Here is a 23,930-nt window from a genome sequence, read left to right as displayed (position 1 = left end):
TATAGGTTTCTACGATTTATTATTTTTCAATTTTAGTCTAATTTCTACAGCCGAACAGTTCTATATAACGACATTTAAATAAACTCTAGTTTTTTTGTTTTGTTTTTTTGCTATTTGCTTTACGTCGCACCGACAGAGATAAGTCTTATGGCGGCGATGGGACAGGAACGGCCTAGGAGTTGGAAGGAAACGGCCGAGGCCTTAATTAAGGTACAGCCCCAGCATTTGCCTCGTGTGACAATGGGAAACAACGGAAAACCATCTTTAGGGCTGCCGACAGTGGGATTCGAACCCACTATCCCCCGCATGCGAGCTCACAGCTGCGCGCCCCTAACCGCACGGCCGACTCGCCCGGTAAACTCCAGTAAAGAATGTTAACATGTCATAGAAGTGATCCTGTGGCGACCGGGATATTACCAGCAAAATTGGAATTTTTTTAGTATTCTTATTAACAGTAAAGACCTCCTAACGGACCTCTGTATGGGCGATTTGTCTTGTTTTGTTGCAACATATTTTCAGAGAGATGTTTACCATTAAATGAAAACCGAAAAATTTAGGACTGGTATTTTAGCAACGTGAATACATGAATCATTCAATCTTTTTTTTTTTTTTTTTTTTTTACTTGACGGCGGTTCTTTGATGTACTTACGCTCAGTTCTAAATGTGTATGTGGATTCCATTAGCTCTACCATCATCTGCCATAGACAGCCTAGACTGAAGAAGTTTGCTAGGGAAATGAGGGGTGAGGTAGCTTCTCGTTGCTTTTCCCACCGAACCAGCTGGTACTATTCATGCCTCAGTTACTTTTATATTGTCAGAGCCATAGATGAGACTGGGATAGACTTATAAAAGCAACAAACTTGTTCTAGTTCACACAGAAGATACTGTGTACTGTAAACAGGGATGGATCTGAACTCCACTTCACGTAAAAATGTAAAAACTTACTGTCCAGTTTGCAATACATCTACATATTTTTCCACGTTATAATCTTTTATCATTTTTTCCGATTATTCTGCATACTGCTGAGGTCACAGAGGCTTCTTTGGTTGGGGATTTAAGGATTGATTCCATTCTCTGACACCACGTGATAATGTAGGTGAAAATTCCACCCTAATATCCACTGAGATTCGAATCTCAGCCATCTGGATGAAAATCTAGCAACTAAGTCACTGCGTTAATCACCCCTCCCCCCTCGCTCCTTCCATCATGATATTAATATGAACTGAGAGAGCTTGACTCATATCTAGAGCGTACATATTCTTGTCCTCAAGATTTTGTATCGTGCTATAATGAAGGTTTTTAAACAGACTTAAAAACTGTATTTAAATCCCGATTTAGTGAGATTTCTTCAGTAGTTCTGTTCGAGAATAAAAGAATATTAATGGAGGTGCAAATCAATCTACCGGTACTAGCCTATAAGAAAAATGTTGGAAATAAATATCCGTATTAAAATTGGAGAATTGTTCCTTTCTATGTGTGTATAGATTAACTATGTTTGAATTAGAATCCAAAACAAAGCGTGCCGATAATTTCATTTTCTAAATTAATAACTCTCCACCTATATTCATTTCCTTCTTTGTGTAGTGCTAAATTTCCTTCTTAGTAGAGTAAGTTAAAGTTTTGTGACACGATACAGATGTTTAGTTCCCATGCGCTGTTCACTTCGGTGTTCTGATGAATTCACATCGTAATGACACACTGAGGGATATTCCGCTTAATTCTGTCAACAACTTGCGTCCATTCAATAAAGCATACATACATACATCCTCTTGTCATCATCCATGATTCCTCTGCTAACATTCCCATATATCTTTTGGCGTACCTTATTTTCTTTTTCTTTCTTTCTTTCTTTTTTAACCTGTTTTCCCTCAGGGTTGGTTTTTCCCTCGGTCTCAACGAGGGATCCCACCTCTACCACCTCAAGGTCAGTGTCCTGGAACGTGAGACATTGGGTCGGGGATACAACTAGGGAGAATGACCAGTACCTGGCCCAGGCGGCCTCACCTGCTATGCTGAACAGGGGCTTTGTCGGAGGATGGGGAGACTAGAAGGGATAGACAAGGAAGAGGGAGGAAGCGGCCGTGGACTTAAGTTAGGTACCATCCCACCATTTGCCTGGAGGAGGCGTAGGAAACCACGGAAAACCACTTCGAAGATGGCTGAGGAGGGAATCGAACTCCCCTCTACTCAGTTGACCTCCCAAGGCTGAGTGGACTCCCTTCCATCCCTCGTACCACTTTTCAATTTTCGTGGATGAGTCGCGAATCGAACCCGGGCCTCCGGGGGTGGCAGCTAATCAATCACACTAACCACTACACCACAGAGGCGGACTTCTTTTTCTTTCCTGAAGCCAAAATGGATTTCTCCCATGTTTTCCTCTACCTTTCTCTCTAGCCTTCTCAAAATAGTTCATGTAGTTCGTTCGTTCGTAATCTGTTTACCCTCCGGGGTCGGTTTTTCCCTCGGACTCAGCGAGGGATCCCACCTCTACCGCCTCAAGGGCAGTGTCCAGTAGATTCAGACTTTGGGTCGGAGATACAACTGGGGAGAATGACCAGTAACTCGCCCAGGCGGCCCCACCTGCTAAGCTGAACAGGGGCCTAGTGGAGGGATGGGAAGATTGGATGAGACAGGCAAGGAAGAGGGAAGGAAGCGGCCGTGGCCTTAAGTTAGGTACCATCCCGGCATTTGCCTGGAGGAGAAGTGGGAAACCACGGAAAACCACTTCCAGGATGGCTGAGGTGGGAATCGAACCCACCTCTACTCAGTCGACCTCCCGAGGCTAAGTGGACCCCGTTCCAGCCCTCGTACCACTTTTCAAATTTCGTGGCAGAGCCGGGAATCGAACCCGGACCTCCGGGGGTGGCAGCTAATCACGCTAACCACTACACCACAGAGGCGGACTCATGTAGTTTCTTTCGCTAAATTCCCCATCAAACTGTCCGGCCCCATGGCTAAATGGTTAGCATGCTGGCCTTTGGTCGCAAGGGTCCCAGATTCGATTCCCAGCGTGGTCGGGAAATTTAACCTTAATTGGTTAATTTCGCTAGCATGGAGGCTGGGTATGTGTGTTGTCTTCATAATCATTTCATCCTCATCAAGACGTGCAGGACACCTGCGGGTGTCAAATCAAAAGACCTGCATCTGGCGAGCCGAACTTGTCCTCGGACACTCCCGGCGCTAAAAGCCATACGCCATTTCATTTCTATCAAACTAATATTACGGTACTCCATAAAAGCTTGAACATTGCATTTCTTCGGAATGGGAATCTTAATTACCCTCAATTGCTCTCTTAATCTTTTCCTTAGTTATATTATCTCTATTATCTATTATCCTCAATACATAACTCTTCTTTTAGCCCAGTAGGTAGACATGCCTCCTAGAGCCTCCGTGGCTCGGGTGGCAGCGCGGCGGTCTCTCAGCACTGGGTTCCGTTGTTCAAATCCCGGTAACTCCATGTGAGACTTGTGCTGAACAAAGCGGAGGGAGGACAGGTTTTTCTGCGGGTACTCCGGTTTTCCCTGGCGTACTTCATTCCAGCAACACTGTCCAGTATCATTTCATTTCATTAATCATACATTAATCATTGCCCCAGCGGAGTGCGACAGGCTTTGGCAGCCGACACATTTCCCATTCCATTCCTGACCCGGTCAAATGACTGGAAACAGCCTGTGGAATTTTCATGTAGACATGCCTGCTATCTGAGTGAGTTGTATAGTTCGTCTGTGCACATTTTCCACACATGCTTCATCTCTTCAACATCAGGTATGATCTTCCCTTCTCTAACCATGATACCCTTCTTGCCTATTTGTGGTTGGGTCTCATTTAGTCAGGTTCTTTGCTAATCTATACATTTAATCCATTTTGCCATTCTTCCCTATTTGTATACTTCTAGACCTTGATCTTCTTTCCATTCTTTTCTAGATTTATCTGTTGTCTTTCTCAAGTCGTTGTTGTATTCTATAGTATATTATTTTCTTCTTCTGAACCATCACATTTCCACTCCTTTCGTTCTTTCATCTGGTCAAGCATTTCTTGAGTCCCTCTGATTTCTTCCATTTCCTAAATTTATTCAGGGTTTCTACAGCTATATTCTTCATTTACATCTTCTTTCCGTTCCAAACTCAAACATTGTTAGTCCAGTGTTGTTATGAAGGTAATTTCTTCCTTATTCAATTCCCTTCACTTCCCATTTTTTTCTGGTGATCACTTTCTTCTCTATGTGTTTGAGTTTTTTCCCTACATCCACAATCAGTAGGTTATGATCCAAAACCACGTCAGTGGAGAGAGTTAGCGTTCCTTATACTGTTTTTGAACCTTTGATGTTTTAATATGAAGTCTATTTGATATAGTTTGCAGTCACCCAGGCTTTTCCAAGTGTAAAATATTATTTTGTGATTTTTCAACTAGTTATTTGCCACCCACGGCTCGTTCACCTCACACAGTTCAATCACTCTTTCTCCCCTCTCATTTCTGTTACAAAGACCGTTACCAACAACACTGTTCCAGTCACCCGTTAATATTTTATTTTTTATTTTTTAATTTTTTTTTTGCTAGGGGCTTTACGTCGCACCGACACAGATAGGTCTTATGGCGACGATGGGATAGGAAAGGCCTAGGAGTTGGAAGGAAGCGGCCGTGGCATTAATTAAGGTACAGCCCCAGCATTTGCCTGGTGTGAAAATGGGAAACCACGGAAAACCATTTTCAGGGCTGCCGATAGTGGGATTCGAACCTACTATCTCCCGGATGCAAGCTCACAGCCGCGCGCCTCTACGCGCACGGCCAACTCGCCCAGTCCCGTTAATATAGATATTACTGTTTTCTTCTTCAATTTTCTTTATAGAGTTCTGAAATTTGTTCAGACACTTCATCTACTTGGCCTCCTCTTCTGTAGATGTCGGAAAGTATACTTGTATGAATAATGTGTCCACTGTATCACTTTTGGCTCGTCGTAATAATCTTGTTATATTTGCAATGCCCTTTCGCATTATTGTACCCACTTCTTTGTTCTTGCTCTCTTCCTCTCTGTACATCATCTCATAATCTCCCGATTTTAATTCGCTTTCCCATCTTAATTTACTGATTCCAAGATATCAATATTATACCTTCTCTTTTCCATTTCAACATTCACTAGAATTCCTCTCGTATCCATTGTTTTCACGTTCCAGGTTCTTATCCTTGATGTCTTGTAATTACAAAGTGCGTCTAAAAAGTACGGTGAATGGGCTGATATCGCAGTGGCAACGTGTGATAACACTGTGTGCATACGCATGTGAATAGAGAGACATTTCGAAAAGCGCCACGTAGCATTGAACACACGCAGCTGAAGCAAGATACTCTGCTGCGGCCAGTCGAACGTAGTGAATGTAAATACTCGCGTCATGGTGGAATCAAGCAACGCATAACAGATAGGGTAAACCAGTGACGGAGACGCATGCAATGTTAGTACAACTGTACAGAAGCCGTGGGTAGAAAATGCATTTACGACTGGTTCAAACGCTTTGGGAATGTTCAGGAAACTCATGATGATGCACCACGTCCGTTCTGCTAACGGCTGAATGTCAACGTACTCTACCTATACTTTATCTCCAGGTAAAGTTTAGTTTTCTTCAGGTCTGTGGGTACACTTACAACGAAGGTGTAAAATAATCCATTTCTTCTGAATTTTGCTAAAAATTAACCGAAGAAAATTCCCTCGAAAAAATAGCGTACACTTACAACGAAGGGGTAAAATTTTCCATTTCTTCTGAACTTTATTAAAAATTAACCGAAGACTAATCCCTCGGAAAAGAGAATCTTGAACGGGAGAGAAGCGCAATATTACGGGGTATTTTATAAACAGTCCTCCTCTGTGATGTAGTGGTTAGTGTGATTAACTGCCACCCCCGGAGGCCCAGGTTCGATTCCCGGCTCTGCCACGAAATTTGAAAAGTGGTACGAGGACTGAAACGGGGTCCACTCAGCCTCATGAGGTCAACTGAGTAGAGTTGGGTTCGATTCCCATCTCAATCATCCTCGAAGTGGTTTTCCGTGGTTTCCCACTTCTCCTCCAGGCAAATGTCGGGATGGTACCTAACTTAAGGCCACGACCGCTTCCTTCCCTCTTCCTTGTCTATCCCTTCCAATCTTCCTATCCCCCACCGAGGCCCCTATTCAGCATAGCAGGTGAGGCCGCCTGGGCGAGGTACTGGTCATTCTCCCCAGTTGTATCCCCGACCCAATGTCTCAAGCTCCAGGACACTGCCCTTGAGGTGGTAGAGGTGGGATCCCTCGCTGAGTCCGAGGGAAAAACCAACCCTGGAGGGTAAGCAGATTAAGAAAGAAAATTTTATAAACAGGAAACGTATTACACGGGATATCGTATTAAACGAGAGGGTCTTATCAAGATTTTACTGCATAGAAAAATAAATATCAAAGTATAGCGGCAAAAGCAATTTTTATACGTTCTCCCGTAACCACAATCATAGCAATGAGGTTAAAAGTTCATCTTCACGTTATTTTAAAGCTTTTTCGGATTTGACTGTTGACTGTACAAAACACTTACACTAGCAAACAGGTTGCTTAACAATTAATTATATTAGATGGATAAATATTGTTTGGCCAATAGATACAGGCGTATTCGTTTCACCAAGAAAAACCTGAGTTCGATTCCCCGTTAGAAAGTCGAGAAATTTAGAGACGAGAATGCCACTTCTCGAGAGGCATATGGCTCTAACGTTTTTCTTCTTCTTCCTCTGTAGTGTACTTTATTCATTCTCCTATTATCTTAGTAACGGTTATCTCTTGTCAGTTCTCTAGTTCCACATTAATTATGATCACTGTCACTTTGCATTCCATTTTTCATGTAGTTTTAAATATAGACCTATGTCGATTAGCTTCGCTGATGATGATGCTTGTTGTTTAAAGGGGCCTAACATCAAGATCATCGGCCCTCAATTAGCTTCAGTTACGAACCATTTTTCTCTTTTTTACCACTGGTTTTACGTCATACCGACTCAGAGAGGTCTTATGTAGTCGATGAGGTTGGAACAGAGAATTAAAATGCCTTGACCAAATTAAGGTACAGTTCCAACCATCATTTACCTTGTTTGAAAATGGAAAACCATTTCCAGGGTTGCCGACAGTGGGTTAGAATCCACAATGTCGGGAATGCAAACTGACAGCTACACGGCTCGAAGCACGCAAATAACTCACGTGGTGTACCAATATTAACATGCACACTTAAAATAAGTAGCTTATGAGGCTGTTCCTTCACAAAAGTACTTGTTCTCGGCTTATATAACATCAACAACTTCCTTTTCCCTTAAGAATCTCATGCCATGACCGCGTGTATTACAATGACTTCATTGTTAAACTTCCACCCTGGATGGAACCGTAGAATACATCTCCTGTATCATCTACCTGTTGTGTCCGGCTCCAAGGCTAAATGGTTAGCTTGCTGGCCTTTCGTCACAGGGGTCCCGGGATCGATTCCCGGCAGGGTCTGGAATTTCAACCATAATTGGTTAATTCCCCTGGCACGGAGACTAGGTGTAAGTGTAGTTTTCACCATCATTTCATCCTCATCACGACGCGCAGGTCGCCTACGGGAGTCAAATCAAAAGACCTGCACCAGGCCTCTCCGGAAGCCACACGCTATTACTATTATCTACCTGTCGTAAGAAGTGACTAAAAGGGTTCATTCCCTTGGGCTTTCAACTTGGAAGCGTGGGCTCGAAACTACTGGACCACTAGCTCAGTATGCCAGTTTCCACTTATTTGAACCAGCCTCCTCGCTTTCACCTTTCCTATCCTACCTCTCTTTGTTCTCTTGTTTCCCTATGACCCGAACTGTATTAGGTTTGCGAGATGAATCTCTTTCCAACTGTCTTTCGAAAAGTTCTCTCCGTCAGTCAAGGTGCATTAACTTACCTTAACACTGGATAATTATCTATTTTGATAGACTGAATAACCATTAATTCAGTTTCATCCTAAGCTTGATGGTTTGAATTATCTGTCTTTCACAGACATACCTTCCAATGTCCCAAATACAACGTTATACGAAGTAATTCTCTGTTTTATGATAACATTTATTAGCCAAAATACTATCCCCTTCTTAATACAATACTGATCTTTTGAATGCTTCAAAAACCATTCTTATCCTACTTATCTATGCATATGTAATTTGCCGACCTTAGTAGCTTCTTGAACTATTTAAGGGATGGTTACTCAGTTATCCTTCCCCTTAAAACAATAATCACCACCACCACCACTCCTTAAGCTATTGTGCACTCCCGAACATCAATGGTCAATTACAAAGTTAAACGGTATAGGTAAGGTAAGGGTTTTTCTGCCCGAAGGCAGGTCCGAACCTCCACAGAGGTGTTCCTGAGCCGGAGTTTACGTGCGGTAGGGCGGCCAGTTCCTTTCCGCTCCTCCATTCCCTTACCCCCACCAACAGCGCGTGGCAACCCATCCAACTCCTGACCACGCCCAATGTTGCTTAACTTCGGAGATCTCACGGGATCCGGTGTTTTAACACGGCTACGGCCGTTGGCCATTAAACGGTATAATATCTCGTAAATATATCGTAATATCAACCAGTGTTTCCATCAGTGGATGATAAAGGAGGTATTCTTGGTCAGGCAGTGACCGTCGAAGTGTCTAGTGTGGAACCTAATCGGTTCAGTCTGGCTAAGCTCATCATCGATTCACAGCAGCTATTATTGTTTGGAAATCCCTCTGGCGTACCTGCTGGCATGCAGAGGAACAGCGAGAAATGTCACATCGCACGACACCATTGGCACTAAGAAGAACTTGCTAAAGAATCACAAGAACAAACAACTGTGATGGATGCACTCCATTGCCATTAATACACAGTAGGATGCAAGATATCACTCTATTAATGGTTTGATATACCATTATTTCACTTGAAATGGCAATGAATAACGTGCTTATTTATTTACATATTACGTTGTTCATTCGACAACCAGCAATATTTTAGCATGGAAATCACTAAACATTACCAAAACAGACAGCATCACAATGCAATTAGCAATAATGGAGATTCACTTTTCTGAATACATTAATAATGAAAAATATTTAATCTTACAGCAACTAGGTCATTAAATAATTTTTTTGTACGTGTCGTCCGGCTCCATGGCTAAATGGTTAGCGTGCTGGCCTTTGATCACAGGGGTCACGGGTTCGGTTTCCGGCAGGGTCACATGATACCACTGGGACTAAGAAGAACTTGCTAAGGGATCACAAGAACAAACAACTGTGATAGATGCACTGTATTACCATTAATACACAGTAGGATGCAAGATATCACTCTATTAATGCTTTGATATACCATTATTTCACTTGAAATGGCAATGAAGAACGTGGTTATTTATTCACATATCATCATTTCACTCCCATCACGACGCGCAGGTCGCCTGCTGGTGTCAAATCAAAAGACCTGCACCTGGCGAGCCAAACATGTCTTCGGACACTCCTGGCACTAAAAGCCATACGCCTTTTGATTTTGTTCATGTCTCTATTCCACTTATATCATACTAATAACCTTACAGTCTAAAAAATATATTAATGAAATACACTCCGAAATGTAACTGTAGTGACTTCCACGATGTGACCTTATAACCTTGGCAATCATTCAACTCCTCGCAAATTACAAAAGAATATTGTCAACATGTAATTAAAAAGATAGCTGCTAAATTTTGTATCGGTAAATAGAGTCTCTCTCACTGTACAAGTCGCAACGTAGAATGCAACTCAGTAGTCAGAAAATAACTGTACTGTAAAACACTAGCTTCGGTAGTAAAGTTTCTCTTTTACGGACTTACGCCATTAGGGGACGTCAACTTAATCTGAAGCCATTTGAAATAACTGAGTTAACTGGAATTCTAAATATTAGCCACGTTTTCACTTTTATCTCACGGGGATCAATGAAAGTACCTAGGTGATAATACAAGACCTTCTTTCGGGTTACGGGATGAGTTAGCCGTGCGGTGAGGGGCGCGCAGCTGTGATCTTGCATCCGGGAGATAGTGGGTTCGAACCCCACTGTCGGCAGCCCTGAAGATGGCCCCGGCCGTTTCCTTCCCACTCCCAGCCCTTTTCTATCACATCGTCGCCATAAGACCTACATGTGTCGGTGCGACATAAAGCAAATTGTAAAAATAAAAAATACAAAAAATTCGGGTTATCGCATTGACGAGGTTGTAAATAAAAGTATTCAGGGGCTATAGTAAGGATGTAAAGGAGAGAACATGTTAGTCTCTGGTAAGACCCCAACTGTAATATGGTTCCAGTATACAGGGTTATTCACCTAACATGTTACACGGAAATAACTTCCAAACCATTAAAGATATCGGCATTCTGTTTTCATATGCAAAAATGGTACCCATTGTAAAATAACGTGCTACTTAGTCTCATGAGGTGATTAATAACCGGGATGTTGATACTAACTCCATATTTTTAAATGGAACGGCACAAATTTATACAGCCGATTTAAAAGTTCATCTGCGTACAAGTTCAAATATGTAAGTATTTTCAAAATCGGACAATTACTTTTTGAGATATAAGTAAGAACAGCAAGTGCTGTTTTGCGTGCCGCATTAGACGGCGTGAAATCGGGCAAGGACATATTGAGGCGCAAGCAGTTTCCTGGGAGTGGGTTCAGGCACAGAATGGATACCAGGCGTGTAAGCACCTCGTACACATGTGATGGGTTTGCAAAGTGTGTATGACAGGCGAACACATGACAGGACAGAAAGGGTTGATGTGTTTAAAAGGAATAAAGTAAGTACTTTGCCTTGAAAGGAACATAACGAAAGCTATAATTGTCACTGGTTTTAGTGTACAGTTCATGCTACTCTGTGAGTTGAGAAATAAACATAACACAAAACACCGGAAGACCTCCTTCTAGAAAAGCAAATGGTCAGAGCTGATCGTGGTGAGATGGCAGCAACACTATCATTTACGTTTTATTTTACACGCATTAATCTCCGCAGAGCTCCAGCGCGACTGTAGTAGCGTGCATTCGGTAGAGCGTAGGTTCGAGTCCTGCCTCGCCCAACCTGAAAGTGATTTTCATGGTGTCCCATGTTCAACACCAGGCAAAAACCGGATAGGTACCTTTGTGATAGGCCACGGCCGACTTTCTTTCCAAATCCTTCCCATTCCCTTCCATCAGAAAAAACGCTAAAGTGAGCGCAACCTGTTACATGTCAAAACAAAACAATACAACTTCAATCTCCCTTCCCCGTTGTGTGTTCGCTAGTCATACAATAACGTTGCACACCTAGGGTATGTTACGGCACATCACATTATGTTTACAATACATGCCTGGTATCCGTTCTGTGGCTGGAATCGAGGCCAAGAAGCAGCTTGCGCCTCAATATGTCCATGCCCGACTCACGCCGTCTAATGCGGCAGCAAAACCGCGCATGCTGTTCTTATTTATATCTCAAAAAGTAATTGTCCGTTTTTTAAAATACTTACATACTTGAACTTGTACGCAGTTGATCTTTTAGGCCAGTTGTGTGAATTTGTGCCGTTCCATTTAAAATGGAGTTAGTATCAATATCTCGGTTATTAATCACCCAATGAGACTAAGTATCACGTTATTTTACAAGGGCCTGGGTACCATTTACGAATATGAAAACAGAATGCCGATATCTTTGATGGTTTAGAAGTTATTTCTGTGTAACATAACAGTAAAAAGATCCAGAGGAAAGCAGTGTGATTTGTGATTTTTTATAAAAGAGCAGTGTGACAAAACATTTGCAAACTTTCGGCTGGTAAGGCGTTCGAGTAAGGAGACCAGCTGCTCGACTAAGCTGGATGTTCCGAGCTGTCAGTGGAGAAATGGCGCGGAATGATATTTCTTTCTTTCTTGCTTAATCTGCTTACCCTCCAGGATTGTTTTTTTCCCTCGGACTCGGCGAAGGATCCCACCTCTACGCCTCAAGGTCCGTGTCCTGGAGCTTCAGACTCTGGGTCGGGGATACAAATGGGGAGGATGACCAGTGCCTCGCCCAGGCGGTCTCACCTGTTATGCTGAACAGGGGCCTTGCGGGGGATGGGAAGTCTGGAAAGGATAGACAAGGAAGAGGGAAGGAAGCGGCCGTGGCCTTATGTTAGGTAACATCCCGGCATTTGCCTGGAGGAGAAGTGGGAAACCACGGAAAACCACTTCCAGGATAGTTGAGGTGAGAATCGAAGCCACTTCTACTCATTTGACCTCCCGAGGCTGAGTGGACCGCGTCCCAGCCCTCGTACCACTTTTCAAATTTCGTGGCAGAGCCGGGAATCGAACCCGACCCTCCGGGGGTGGCAGCGGAATGATATTACTAGACGAATAAAGTTGAGTGGAGCTTTTAAAGGTAGAAAGTATCATAATATGAAGACAAAACTGGAATTCAAGAGAACAAATTTGGGCAAATATTAATTTACAGGAAGAGGTGTTAGGGAATTAGAAAATATTCGATTAATTTCCAAGTTCTTTGAAATCATTTAAGACAAGACTAGGTAAACAACTGAAAGGGAATCTGTCAACTTGGCGACAGCCGTAAATGCAGATCAGTGGTGATTGATTGATTGATTGATTGATTGATTGATTGATTGATTGATTGATTGATTGATTGATTGATTGATTGATTGATTGATTGATTGATTGATTGATTGATTGATTGATTGATTGATTGATTGATTGATTGATTGATTGATTGATTGATTGATTGATTGATTGATTGATTGATTGATTGTGGCATTTATATGTGTGTATTGCGTGTAATGCATTTTATTTGTTTGACTGGCAGTTCAGTTTTCATTCAGCACACTACCACAGCCTTACAACTTACAAGGAAAGGCTACAGACATGGGGAAACAAATTTCGTTTAATCTCTGGGAGGTTAATCTACGTCAAAAATAAACAGAAACATGTCCAACGGTTCGTGCCATTGATCTTTAATGGGAAAATGACCCCATATATTTAACAACAGCCTGTATACATTGTAGCAGTTTGCCTGAGAGTATCTGTAGCTCCAGAGCCTCGGGTTCGAAGAGCACTAGTCCCTCATTTCCTTCTCGCTTCCTTCTTTCTCTTTCTTAGATTGACTTGAAAATAATCTAATATTTATTGACGAATACCAATTTTGGTTACAAAATATGCGGTATAATATTCTACAAACTACAAAAGCTTTATGTGGCTACGTTTCAATAAACGCGTAATTCACACTGAATTTGTTTGAAGATTTACATAGGTACGCTATATCTTACACTGTTAACCCATACGGATTTATTCTACGATAAATGAAAGTGATTTATGAAATTCCCAAGAAATAACTAGGCAAACTTCTTCATTTAGCGATGTGAAAAGAATTTTCTTAAAGTAATTCAAAGCATGAATTTCTTTATTTTGCTTTTACTGATTTCTTGCTGTAAAACGTACAAAGTTTCACTCTCTCCATCTCTAATCATAACTGCAGTAGTGCTTATTATAATAGCAAAGTGAGATTTGTCAAGCTACGAATGACAAGATGGGATGACAGTAAACAAAGACTAAAGATAAAAGAGAAATGAAACAAGAGAAGGGAAAAGCGGAAGTCAGGGATGCTGACAACTAGACCAGCAGTGCTAGCTACAGATACTCGCAAGCAAACTGCCAACGGTAATGCAGCCAAAAGGCCATTTTATTTTTAAATAAGATCCTTTCCTACTTTCTTAACCTGTTTACCGTCCAGGGTTGGTTTTTCCCTTTGACTCAGCGAGGGATCCCACCTCTACCGCCTCAAGGGCAGTATCCTAGAGCGTGTACTTTGGGTCGGGGAATACAACTGGAGAGAAGGACCATGCGGTCTCGCCTGCTATGCTGAACAGGGGCCTTGAGGGTTAATGGGAAGATCAGAAGGGATAGACAAGGAAGATGTAAGGAAGCGGTCGTAGCCTTAAGTTAGATACCATCCAGGCATTTGCCTGGAAGAGAAGTGGGAAAACACGGAAAAGCACTTCGAGGAAGGCTCAGGTGGTAATCAAACCTCCTCTACTCAGTTGACCTCCCGAGGCTGAGTGGACCCCGTTCCAGCCCTCGTACCACTTTTCAAATTTCGTGGCAGAGTCGGGAATCGAACGCGGACCTCCAGGATGTGTCAGCTAATCACACTAACCATTACACCACAGAGGCGGTCTTAAATAAGGGTCAATGGCACAAACCCTCGGAAACGTATCTGTTGTTTTTTGATGTTTGCCTCCTGAAGTTTGAACGAAGTTGGATACCCCATAGATTGGCTTTCACTTGTTAGCTGGTTTCGGAAATGCTGTGGTTTCAACAGAATCATGTAAACGATGAATTTAACTCTTCATCTTCCTAGTGCTTATCCTGTTTGGTTGCAAGGTCTGCTCGTGTCCATTTCGTAAATCACATGTTACGATCTGCAGCGTCTCAGCAGGTGAGTTTTTAATATCGAATACTGTCTTTCAGTCTTTTGAGCCATCTAATTGTGTTTCTTGAAACTAAATTGTTAGCGCTGTGTTTAACATGAGCAGCAGCCCATTTCAGTCCTTATTTGTTACGTTTCTTCGATTACTGTCAGGAGTAATTTTTAGCTATAACTTAGTTAATGGCAAATTCATATTTTTTGAATGAAAAAATGAAAATCAACACCCTGATTCTAGTCATTCGACCGGGCCAGGAATGGAATGAATGAAGTTCCCATCTAACGGCGAAGATAGCAATTGTGCCGATTGCCGAAGCCTGTCGCACTCCTCTAGAACAACGATTAATGGCTGACTAATGATATGAAATGTTAATGGAGAGTGTTCCTGTAATGAAAAATGACCGGGAAAACCGGAGTACCCGGAGAAAAATATTTTCTATCTCCGATTTGTCCAGCACAAATCTCACATCGAGTGACCGGGATTTGAACCACGGAACCCAGCCGGTCGGCGTTGCCGCCTGAGCCACGGAGGCTACTGTATTTCTGGAATAAGTTTCGAACAAAAAATACACCAATATAGTTGAGAAGTTTTAAATTACATTATAGGACGCAACTCTAAAACAGTCCCTTTTTATTCCCAGGGTTCCAACGTTTCTGCTCTCTCTCTCTCTCTCTCTCTCTCTCTCTCTCTCTCTCTCTCTCTCTCCATTTCTCTATTTCCTGAGCCAGTCGTTTCACTTCTTCATAGGAGTTTCAATTCGTAGCCTCGATTCTAAAAGAATGTTGTTCTAGGATGACCTCGTCCGCTTTTCTCCTTCCATCTATCCTTCCAATACTGTTAGCAAAAAGGCTATCTCATCTTAGTATGTGTCCAAGAAGCGCATTCCTTCAATCAGACAATCAATCAATCAATCAATCAAGCAAGCAAGCAAGCAAGCAAGCATGACTGATCTGCATTTAAGTCTGTCGCCCTGGTGGCAGATTGCCTATCAGTTGTTTGCCTAATCTTTTCTTAGATTAATTCAAAGAAGTTGAATATACTATATGTCGAACATCTTCCATGGTAAATTATTCCAGTTTCTAATTCCTCTTCTTATAAACGAATATATACCCCAATTGAATTCCAAATTTTTCTTCATATTATGGTCCTTCCCACTTATAAAACCGGTTGAATTGGCCGTGCGGTTAGGGGCTCCCAGCTGTGAGCTTGCATCCGTGAGACAGTGGGTTCGAACCCCACTCTCGGCAGCCCTGAAGATGATTTCCCGTGGTTTCCCACGTTCACACCAGACAAATGCTGGGGCTGTATCTTAATAAAGGCCACTGCTGCTTCCTCCCCACTCCTAGGCCTTTCCTGTCCAATCACCGCCATAAGACCTACCTGTGTCGGTGCAATGTAAAGCAAAATTATTTTTAAAAATCAGTTCAAACTTATTCGCCCACGAGCGTCATTCCCCTCAAGCTCTCCACTAACAGCTCAATACCGTACATCTCGCTTAACCGAGCAGTTCGACTCCTTACTCCCAAGTCTTCTCAGCCGAAAGTTGGCAACATTTCGTTACACTACTCTTTTGTCGGAAACCATCCAGAACAAATTGAGCCTCTTCCAGTTCTCGATTCAAGTAATCCTGCTAAGGGTCCCATACACTGGAACTATAATACATATGTTTTTCTTTGTTATAAAGTGATGCTCTCTCCTATATCCAATTTTCTGCAGAACCTCATTATTTTTAATCATATCCCTGCAGCTTATTTTAACAGCCACCTCTAGCACCAGAGTTCAAAGGCCTGGAACCGTGTCTCTTACTCTGCGGGGATTACCCGCATTTTATTCATGTAGAGTGCCACACATCAAACGTACGACTTTAAGGAATCGTCTCCGAACTTCCAGTGATATGCCTTTTGATGTTGAAATGGAGTTCCCTTTATTGAAAGCCACTTTTGCTAGGTTTATCCGTGATCTTATTTCTCTTGTGGATCTGGCATCTTTGGTAATGTTGCTGCTCAAACAGCAGAACGTTCCTTAAAACAAGTAAAAATGCAACATACCACAAAATCGACAAAATAAATTTTAAAAGTCACCCTAGACCAAATACCGGTACTCAGTTTAGTTCCTTTCCGTCTGAAACACATTTACGATATAACAACTAACGTTTTAAGTATTCAAATACATTGAAGTCCCAGATCTCTTAACATTAAAAATCGTAGTTTTTCGGTCTAAATATTTATTCCTATTTTTTTTTGTTCGCGTATCAAGTTTAGGCACCTGAAACACATAATTAACGCGCCAAATGATCTGGATATGTATTCCTAGACTACTACTACTACTACACTAGTAGTAGTACTTCTTAAACTCCCAATTGCACATCGTACCACACAATACTGTTGACCTAGATGTGTCCAGGTCAAGAGAAGCAAACTTCAATCAATGAACATTTTATATATAACCTAAATTAATCTTGAAATTTATAAACTAACTCTGAAATGTTTTAGCAAACCTCTCTCTGTTACCCACAGTATTGAATTCCACTGGTGATCAGCTTTAGCCGCAAGTGCAGCGGAATAAACCGTACGATAACGCCGCTTCCAGCTCATCGTTACGAGAATGGACTAACAAGATTATACAATGTGATTACGGTATTAAATTTCCACCCAAAATCGAACCACGAGTGTATTCTGAATCGGTCACCCAGATAGCGGTTCCCTCCACTAATTCTCGATTTGAATTCTCAGATAAAATTATAAATCCTTCTACTTATGTATCGACCATTCATCGACTCGTTGAGGAACTTAATACATTGCAGTGCCAGTCTTCTACTCGTGATTAATTTTAAAAAACTAATATGAAAAACACGATATTATCCTCAAATTTCTTACAATCTAGTACCATTAGCCAACGGCCGTAGCCGTGTTGAAACACCGGATCCCGTGAGATCTCCGAAGTTAAGCAACATTGGACGTGGTCAAGATTTGGATGGGTTGCCACGCGCTGTTGGTGAGTGGTAAGGGAATGGAGGAGCGGAAAGGAACTGACCACCCTACCGTACGTAAACTCCGGCTCAGGCAAACCTCTGTGGAGGCTCGGACCTGCCTTCGGGCAGAATAACCCTTACCTTACCTATTACCATTTGGATCTTTAGTAAACGATTCAAAAATAAATCTACAAATTAATGTCTTGATTTGACAAATCCGCCTCTGTGGTGTAGTGGTTAGTGTGATTAGCTGCCATCCCCGGAGGTCCGGGTTCGATTCCCGGCTCTGCCTCGAAATTTGAAAAGTGGTACGAGGGCTGGAACGGGGTCCACTCAGCCTCGGGAGGACAACTTAGTAGAGGTGGGTTCGATTCCCACCTCAGCCATCCTGGAAGTGGTTTTCCGTGGTTTCCCACTTCTCCTCCAGGCGAATGCCGGGATGGTACCTAACTTAAGGACACGGCCGCTTCCTTCCCTCTTCCTTGTCTATCCCTTCCTATCTCCCATTCCCCCGCAAGGCCCCTGCTCAGCATAGCAGGTGAGGCCGCCTGGGCGAGGTACTGGTCATCCTCCCCAGTTGTATCCCCCGACCCAATGTCTCACGCTCCAGGACACTGCCCTTGAGGCGGTAGAGGTGGGATCCCTCGCTGAGTCCGAGGGAAAAACCAACCCTGGAGTGTAAACAGATTAAGATAGATAGATAGTTTTGACAAATAGTTCACAGCACTCGAGGTCACTTATTGTTAGGGACGCGCAGCTGTGAGATTGCATCCGGAAGATAGTGGGTTCGAACCCCACTGTCGGCAGCCCAGAACATGGTTTTCCGTGGTTTCCCATTTTCACACCAGGCAAATGCTCTAGCTGTACCTCAATTAAGGCCACGGCCGCTTCCTTCCCACTCCTTGCCCTTCCCTATCCCATCGTCGCTATAAAACCTATCTGTGTCGGTGCGACGTAAAGCAACTAGCAAAAAAAGGTCACTTATTGTAAGTCCCTCACGCCATCTTCAAATACATGAAGTGGGAAGCTTATCCACGATGTGCATCATCGGCTTTTCCTCCAATCCACAGTCACACGCAGCACTATCACGGAAACCCCATTTGTTCAATATATAGCCGCACCTGCCCTGTGTTGTTCGATTACCGTTGAATATCGACTATTCACGTCGGAGGAGGTGAAATCCTTCAGCTTTCCTTGCTGGATCTTGAATAAGATTAATAATAAAAGACAGTAAATAATGTAAAAATGGTTCAGGATGGGAAAAGTAGTATAACGTATAAAAATAGAGATAGCGTAATAAGCTGTGTTCGGTTTGCTGACGATTTGGTTTATAGCAAGCAACACTCAGGATCTACGAGATATTCTCCACAAGTTATTAAAATTGAAAAACAACTATCAGTTAACGATCAACGGAAAGAAGATGAGGATAATTTGTGGATGAGGGGAGACAAGTGCAATAATCTAGATAAACTGATACTCTTGAGACAGAGAAATTGATACCTGAAAAGGAAATAGGTGATGATTGAAATGTCAAAGGAAGCTTTCGGGAGAAAACAAAGGTTGCTGCTTAACTGGAGAAGGTCTGGACCGTAAGGGAAAGTGAAAGACAGAGACACTAGAAAGCTTTGATATGTGGGTATGGAAAAGGATGCTTAAAATAAAATTTAGTGATAAGTTTACGAACAAGGAGATTCTAGCGCAAATATGGGAAGGGAGAAGTTTAATAAGAACAGCGGCCAAGAGGAAGAAGACCTGGATTGGAAATAATTTGAGAATAGACAGTTTTTTGAAGGACATCCTAGATGCAACTGTTGAAGGAAGGAATAAAAGAGGACGAAGGAGGACAAAATGCATACCTGACCTGAAAGGGGGAAGTAACAAGGGCATGAAACGGAAGAATGATATAGGGAACATTGGAAGAAGAAATAACACACTAAACCTCCAATTGTGCTTAACACTGATGATAATGTGTTAGTGACTCTCTAACGCAAACATTATTATTAGTTGAAATTTGATAAAGAGCTACGGTAATATTTAAAAACGAGCAGCTCGGAAGTTCGTGCAGTCAGACACGTTAGAATTGTGCATTGCCTTAGATCTCTTGAACTAATATACTCACTGCTGAGGAAGTCTTCCAGAGACGTAATGAACTATAAAACAACTTTTCACGATTAATTTTCTGAAACTCCTACTTCATTTAGGCCTGTGTTTCTTCTGCAAGTGTTGCATACGTTTCAATTGCTTTCACTGGCCGTGGTACCCACCTCTATAATGTAACGGTTGGTGCTATTAGCTATCGTCCTCGAAGGCATGGGCTCGTTTCCTGTATTTAAGATTGGCAGGCGCGCTGATATGTGGTTAGAAAGGTACATCCCACTCGCCTCCATTGGAGGTGTGTCTGAAAAGAACTGCACCACCTCGAGGTTTACGAGGACACGGGTTTACTTTAACAGCCTTGGTTGACGTCTTCTTCATTTCTTACAAAATACATAGGGAACACAAAATTCTTGGTATTTGGACATGGACAACAATTCAGCTGAAAATTTCTCTAGTATTGACTAGCAGTCAGTTGACGGGTTAGATTTGTAATTGCAGCAGTAATGTCATCTACCGGAGATGACCGGTAGTCAACAATAGTCAGTCAGTGTAATGTTACTGTTGACAAGTTTTGAGGTGCTTAAGACATAGGTCGCTACATTTTGTTTTCTTCCGGCTCGACAATATTAAGGCATTAAGGCTAAGTATTTCAACCTCCTTTCTCCCCTCGTTCTTCCAGTGATCGTTTCTTCACGTTTGTCTTAGTTCGACAGTCAACTTCATTATCTACTTGAACGGCTGGGGATAATGTGTATCAGGTTCTCCTCCTTATAAAAACAATCATAAAAATAACCGCCACTACCATAAATTAGTTTGTTGCTATGACAAGTGAACAATGTGTGCACATCGGCGATTATCACCACTCTCTCTGTTGCTGGGCCCGCGGTCTAAGGGTAGCGGGCCTGCCTCTCGAGATAGCAGCCCCAGTGTAGAATGTCAAGATGGTGGTGGTGGTAGTGGTGACTATTGTTTTAAGAGGAAACCATCCTCTATACACGCCTAACACTAATCAGAGAGAAAACGTTGAAGGGATCCATTACAGGCACACCATCACGTAATCTGCAGGCCTCCGGGATGAACAGCGGTCACTTGGTAGGCCAAGGCCTACTAGGACAAGCGCCATGAGGGAGTATACAGAGTGTCCCAGGAGGAATTGTTAATATTTAGGGATATGACAGGAACGATCATTTAAAACAAAAACTCCATATGGACATATGCCCTATTCCAAATCCGAGATAGAACATATTTAATGTACATTTGTTTTTGAGCTAGTGGCGCGCACGTATGTGTCCTACCCACCCAAACTCTTTGACGTTTAGAAATGTGTACAAGTTTCCGCATCTAATGTTCGCCATACATGGGACATTGATACGTGCAGAAAGTCGCCGTGTGCTGGTAGTATCAATCAATCACTACTGATCTGCATTTAGGGCAGTCGCCCAGGTGGCAGATTCCCTATCTGTTATTTTCCTAGCCTTTTCTTAAATGATTCCAAAGAAATTGGAAATTTATTTAACATCTTCCTTGGTAAGTTATTCCAATCCCTAACTCCCCTTCCTATAAACGAATATTTGCCCCAATTTGTCCTTTTGAATTTCAGCTCTATCTTCATAGTGTGATCATGCCTACTTTTAAAGACGCCACCCAAACTTATTCGTCTACTGATGTCCTCCCACACCATCTCTCCACTGACAGCTCGGAACATACCACTTAGTCGAGCAGCTCGTCTCCTTTCTCCCAAGTCTTCCCAGCCCAAATTTTGCAACATTATGTAACGCTACTCTTTTGTCGGAAATCTTTCCTTATATTAATACCTAGGTATTTACAATGATCCCCAAAAGGAACTTTCACCCCATCAACGCAGTAATTAAAACTCAGAGGACTTTTCCTATTTGTGAAACTCACAACCTGACTTTTATCCCCATTTATCATCATACCATTGCCTACTGTCCATCTCACAACATTATCGAGGTAATTTTGCAGTTGCTCACAATCTTGTAACTTATTTATTACTCTGTACAGAATAACATCATCTGCGAAAAGCCTTATCTCTGATTCCACTTCTTTGCACATATCATTGATATAAGAAAACATAAAGGTCCAATAATACTGCCTTGAGGAATTCCCCTCTTAATTATTACAGGGGCAGATAAAGCTTCACCTACTCTAATTCTCTGAGTTATATTTTCTAGAAACAGAGCCTCCCATTCAGTCACTCTTTTGTCAAGTCAAATTGCACTCATTTTTGCCAGTAGTCTCCCATGATCTACCCTATCAAATGCCTTAGATAGGTCAATCGCGATACAGTCCAATTGACCTCCTGAATCCAGGATATCTTCTATATCTTGCTGGAATCCTACAAGTTGGGTTTCGGTGGAATAACCTTTCCTAAACCCTAACTGCCTTCTAACAAACCAGTTATTAATTTTGTAAATATGTCTTATATAATCAGAAAGAATGCCTTCCCAAAGCTTATATAAAATGCACGTCAAACTGACTGGCCTGTAATTTTCAGCTTTATGTCTATCACCCTTTCCTTTATATACAGGGGCTACTATATTAACTCTCCATTCATCTGGTAAAGTTCCTTCATGCAAACAATAATCAAACAAGTACTTCAGATATGGTACTATATCCCAACCCATTGTCTTTAGTATATATCACGAAACCTTATCAATTCCAGCTGCTTTTCTAGTTTTCAACTTTTGTGTCTTACTGTAAATGTCATTGTTGTCATGGGTAAATTTTAATACTTCTTAAGTATTAGTCACCTCCTCTATCTGGACAATATCCTTGTAACCAACAATCTTTACATACTGCTGACTGAATACTTCTGCCTTCTGAAGATCCTCGCATACGCACTCCCCTTGTTCATTAATGATTCCTGAAATGTCCTTCTTAGAACCTGTTTCTGCCTTAAAGTACCTATACATACTCTTCCATTTTTCACTAAAATGTTTACGGCCACTATTTATGCTTGCCATCATGTTATCCTTAGCTGACTTCTTTGCCAGATTCAATTTCCTAGTAAGTTCCTTCAATTTTTCCCTACTTCCAGAGCCATTTCTAACTCTATTTCTTCCAACCTGCAACTCCTTCTTAGTCTCTTTACTTCCCTGCTGTTATATAGTGGATCTTTACCATTCCTTACCACCTTTAAAGGTACAAACCTATTTTCACATTCCTCAACAATTGCTTTAAATCCATCCCAGAGTCTGTTTACATTGTTATTTACCGTTTTCCACCGATAATAGTTACTTATTAAAAACTCCCTTGTGCCTGTTTTATCAGCCATATGGTACTGCCTAATAGTCCTAATTTTAATCTCTTCCTTTCTTTCACATTTATTTTTAATTACCACAAAACATCTTCGTGATCACTAATAACATCTATTACTTCGGTTTCTCTATAGAGGTCATCTGGTTTTATCAGCACCACATCCAGAATATCCTTTCCTCTAGTTGATTCCATCACTTTCTGAATCAGCCGCCCTTCCCATATTAACTTATTTGTCATTTTTTGGTCATGCTTCTGTCGTTCGCATTACCTTCCCAATTGACATTTGGTAAATTGAGATCACCCGCTACAATCACGTTCCTTTTATTATCGTTTCCCACAAAGCTGATTATGTTATCAAATAATTCTGAATCAGCATCTGCGCTACCCTTTCCTGGTCTGTACACTCCAAAGACATCAAGTTGCCTGTTATCTTTAGAGATGAGATCTTTAGAGTAGTACTACGTTGCTCCATTTCAACAATGTGTTGCTGTTCCTGCACAGGTTGTTGAACTGCACGTTCAGAAGAAGAATGTGAACTTCGAAGATTACCTGTTTCACGCAAAGTGTTGAAAACTCTGGTAAACACTCTACGATCAGAAATTCGACGTGTCGGAAAGCGCCGACAGTGTTTCTCGACAGCAGCAGCAGCATATTCTGCGCATTCTGCATTAGTGTAGGTGATTGGCATTTTAGCCAGCGTATGTACAAACACAGTTTTTTTTAATATTTCATGTTTTATTTATTTAATTGACCTTTGTTGGAACAACATTTAATCATCCTCTGTGTACAAGGAACGCTCACAGCACACATACAAAAATATAAATTGTCAGTGCAAAATACATGTAAGAGATGAAAACCAAATCGTCCACATTCTTCAAGTACATAATACTACACTGAATCTCTCTTCCAAAAGAAGAGGGGGAGAACAAACAAAACACTGGAAACAGTGCGAAGAGCACAAAGTCAAATTTGATATCCGCAATTCTCAAAACGTATATCACAGCATTGAGAAATGAATTATTTTCACCATGCAATACCAATGCAGTGCTGGTCGGGAAGGGCACTTATAGATCAGATAGTTCAGATAGAAAGTGGCTTCGAGAAGCATCATAAAGGCCGTACGTAAACAAAATGTGGTTAAGATCTCCATCCTCCG

At 41.9% G+C, this 23,930-nt stretch overlaps 1 pseudogene; it reads right to left on the bottom strand.

Annotated features, from left to right (window-relative positions):
* Positions 1-23,462, bottom strand: part of LOC136866765 (mitochondrial fission 1 protein pseudogene) — a 57,058-nt pseudogene extending 33,596 nt beyond the window's left edge.
* Between the last annotated feature and the right edge of the window lie 468 nt (positions 23,463-23,930).

This window comes from Anabrus simplex, chromosome 3 (genome assembly GCF_040414725.1).
Source record: "Anabrus simplex isolate iqAnaSimp1 chromosome 3, ASM4041472v1, whole genome shotgun sequence".
In the NCBI taxonomy this organism is placed as follows: domain Eukaryota; kingdom Metazoa; phylum Arthropoda; class Insecta; order Orthoptera; family Tettigoniidae; genus Anabrus; species Anabrus simplex.
Note: the sequence above shows the minus strand (reverse complement) of the source record. Positions and strands in the feature narration are given on the sequence as shown.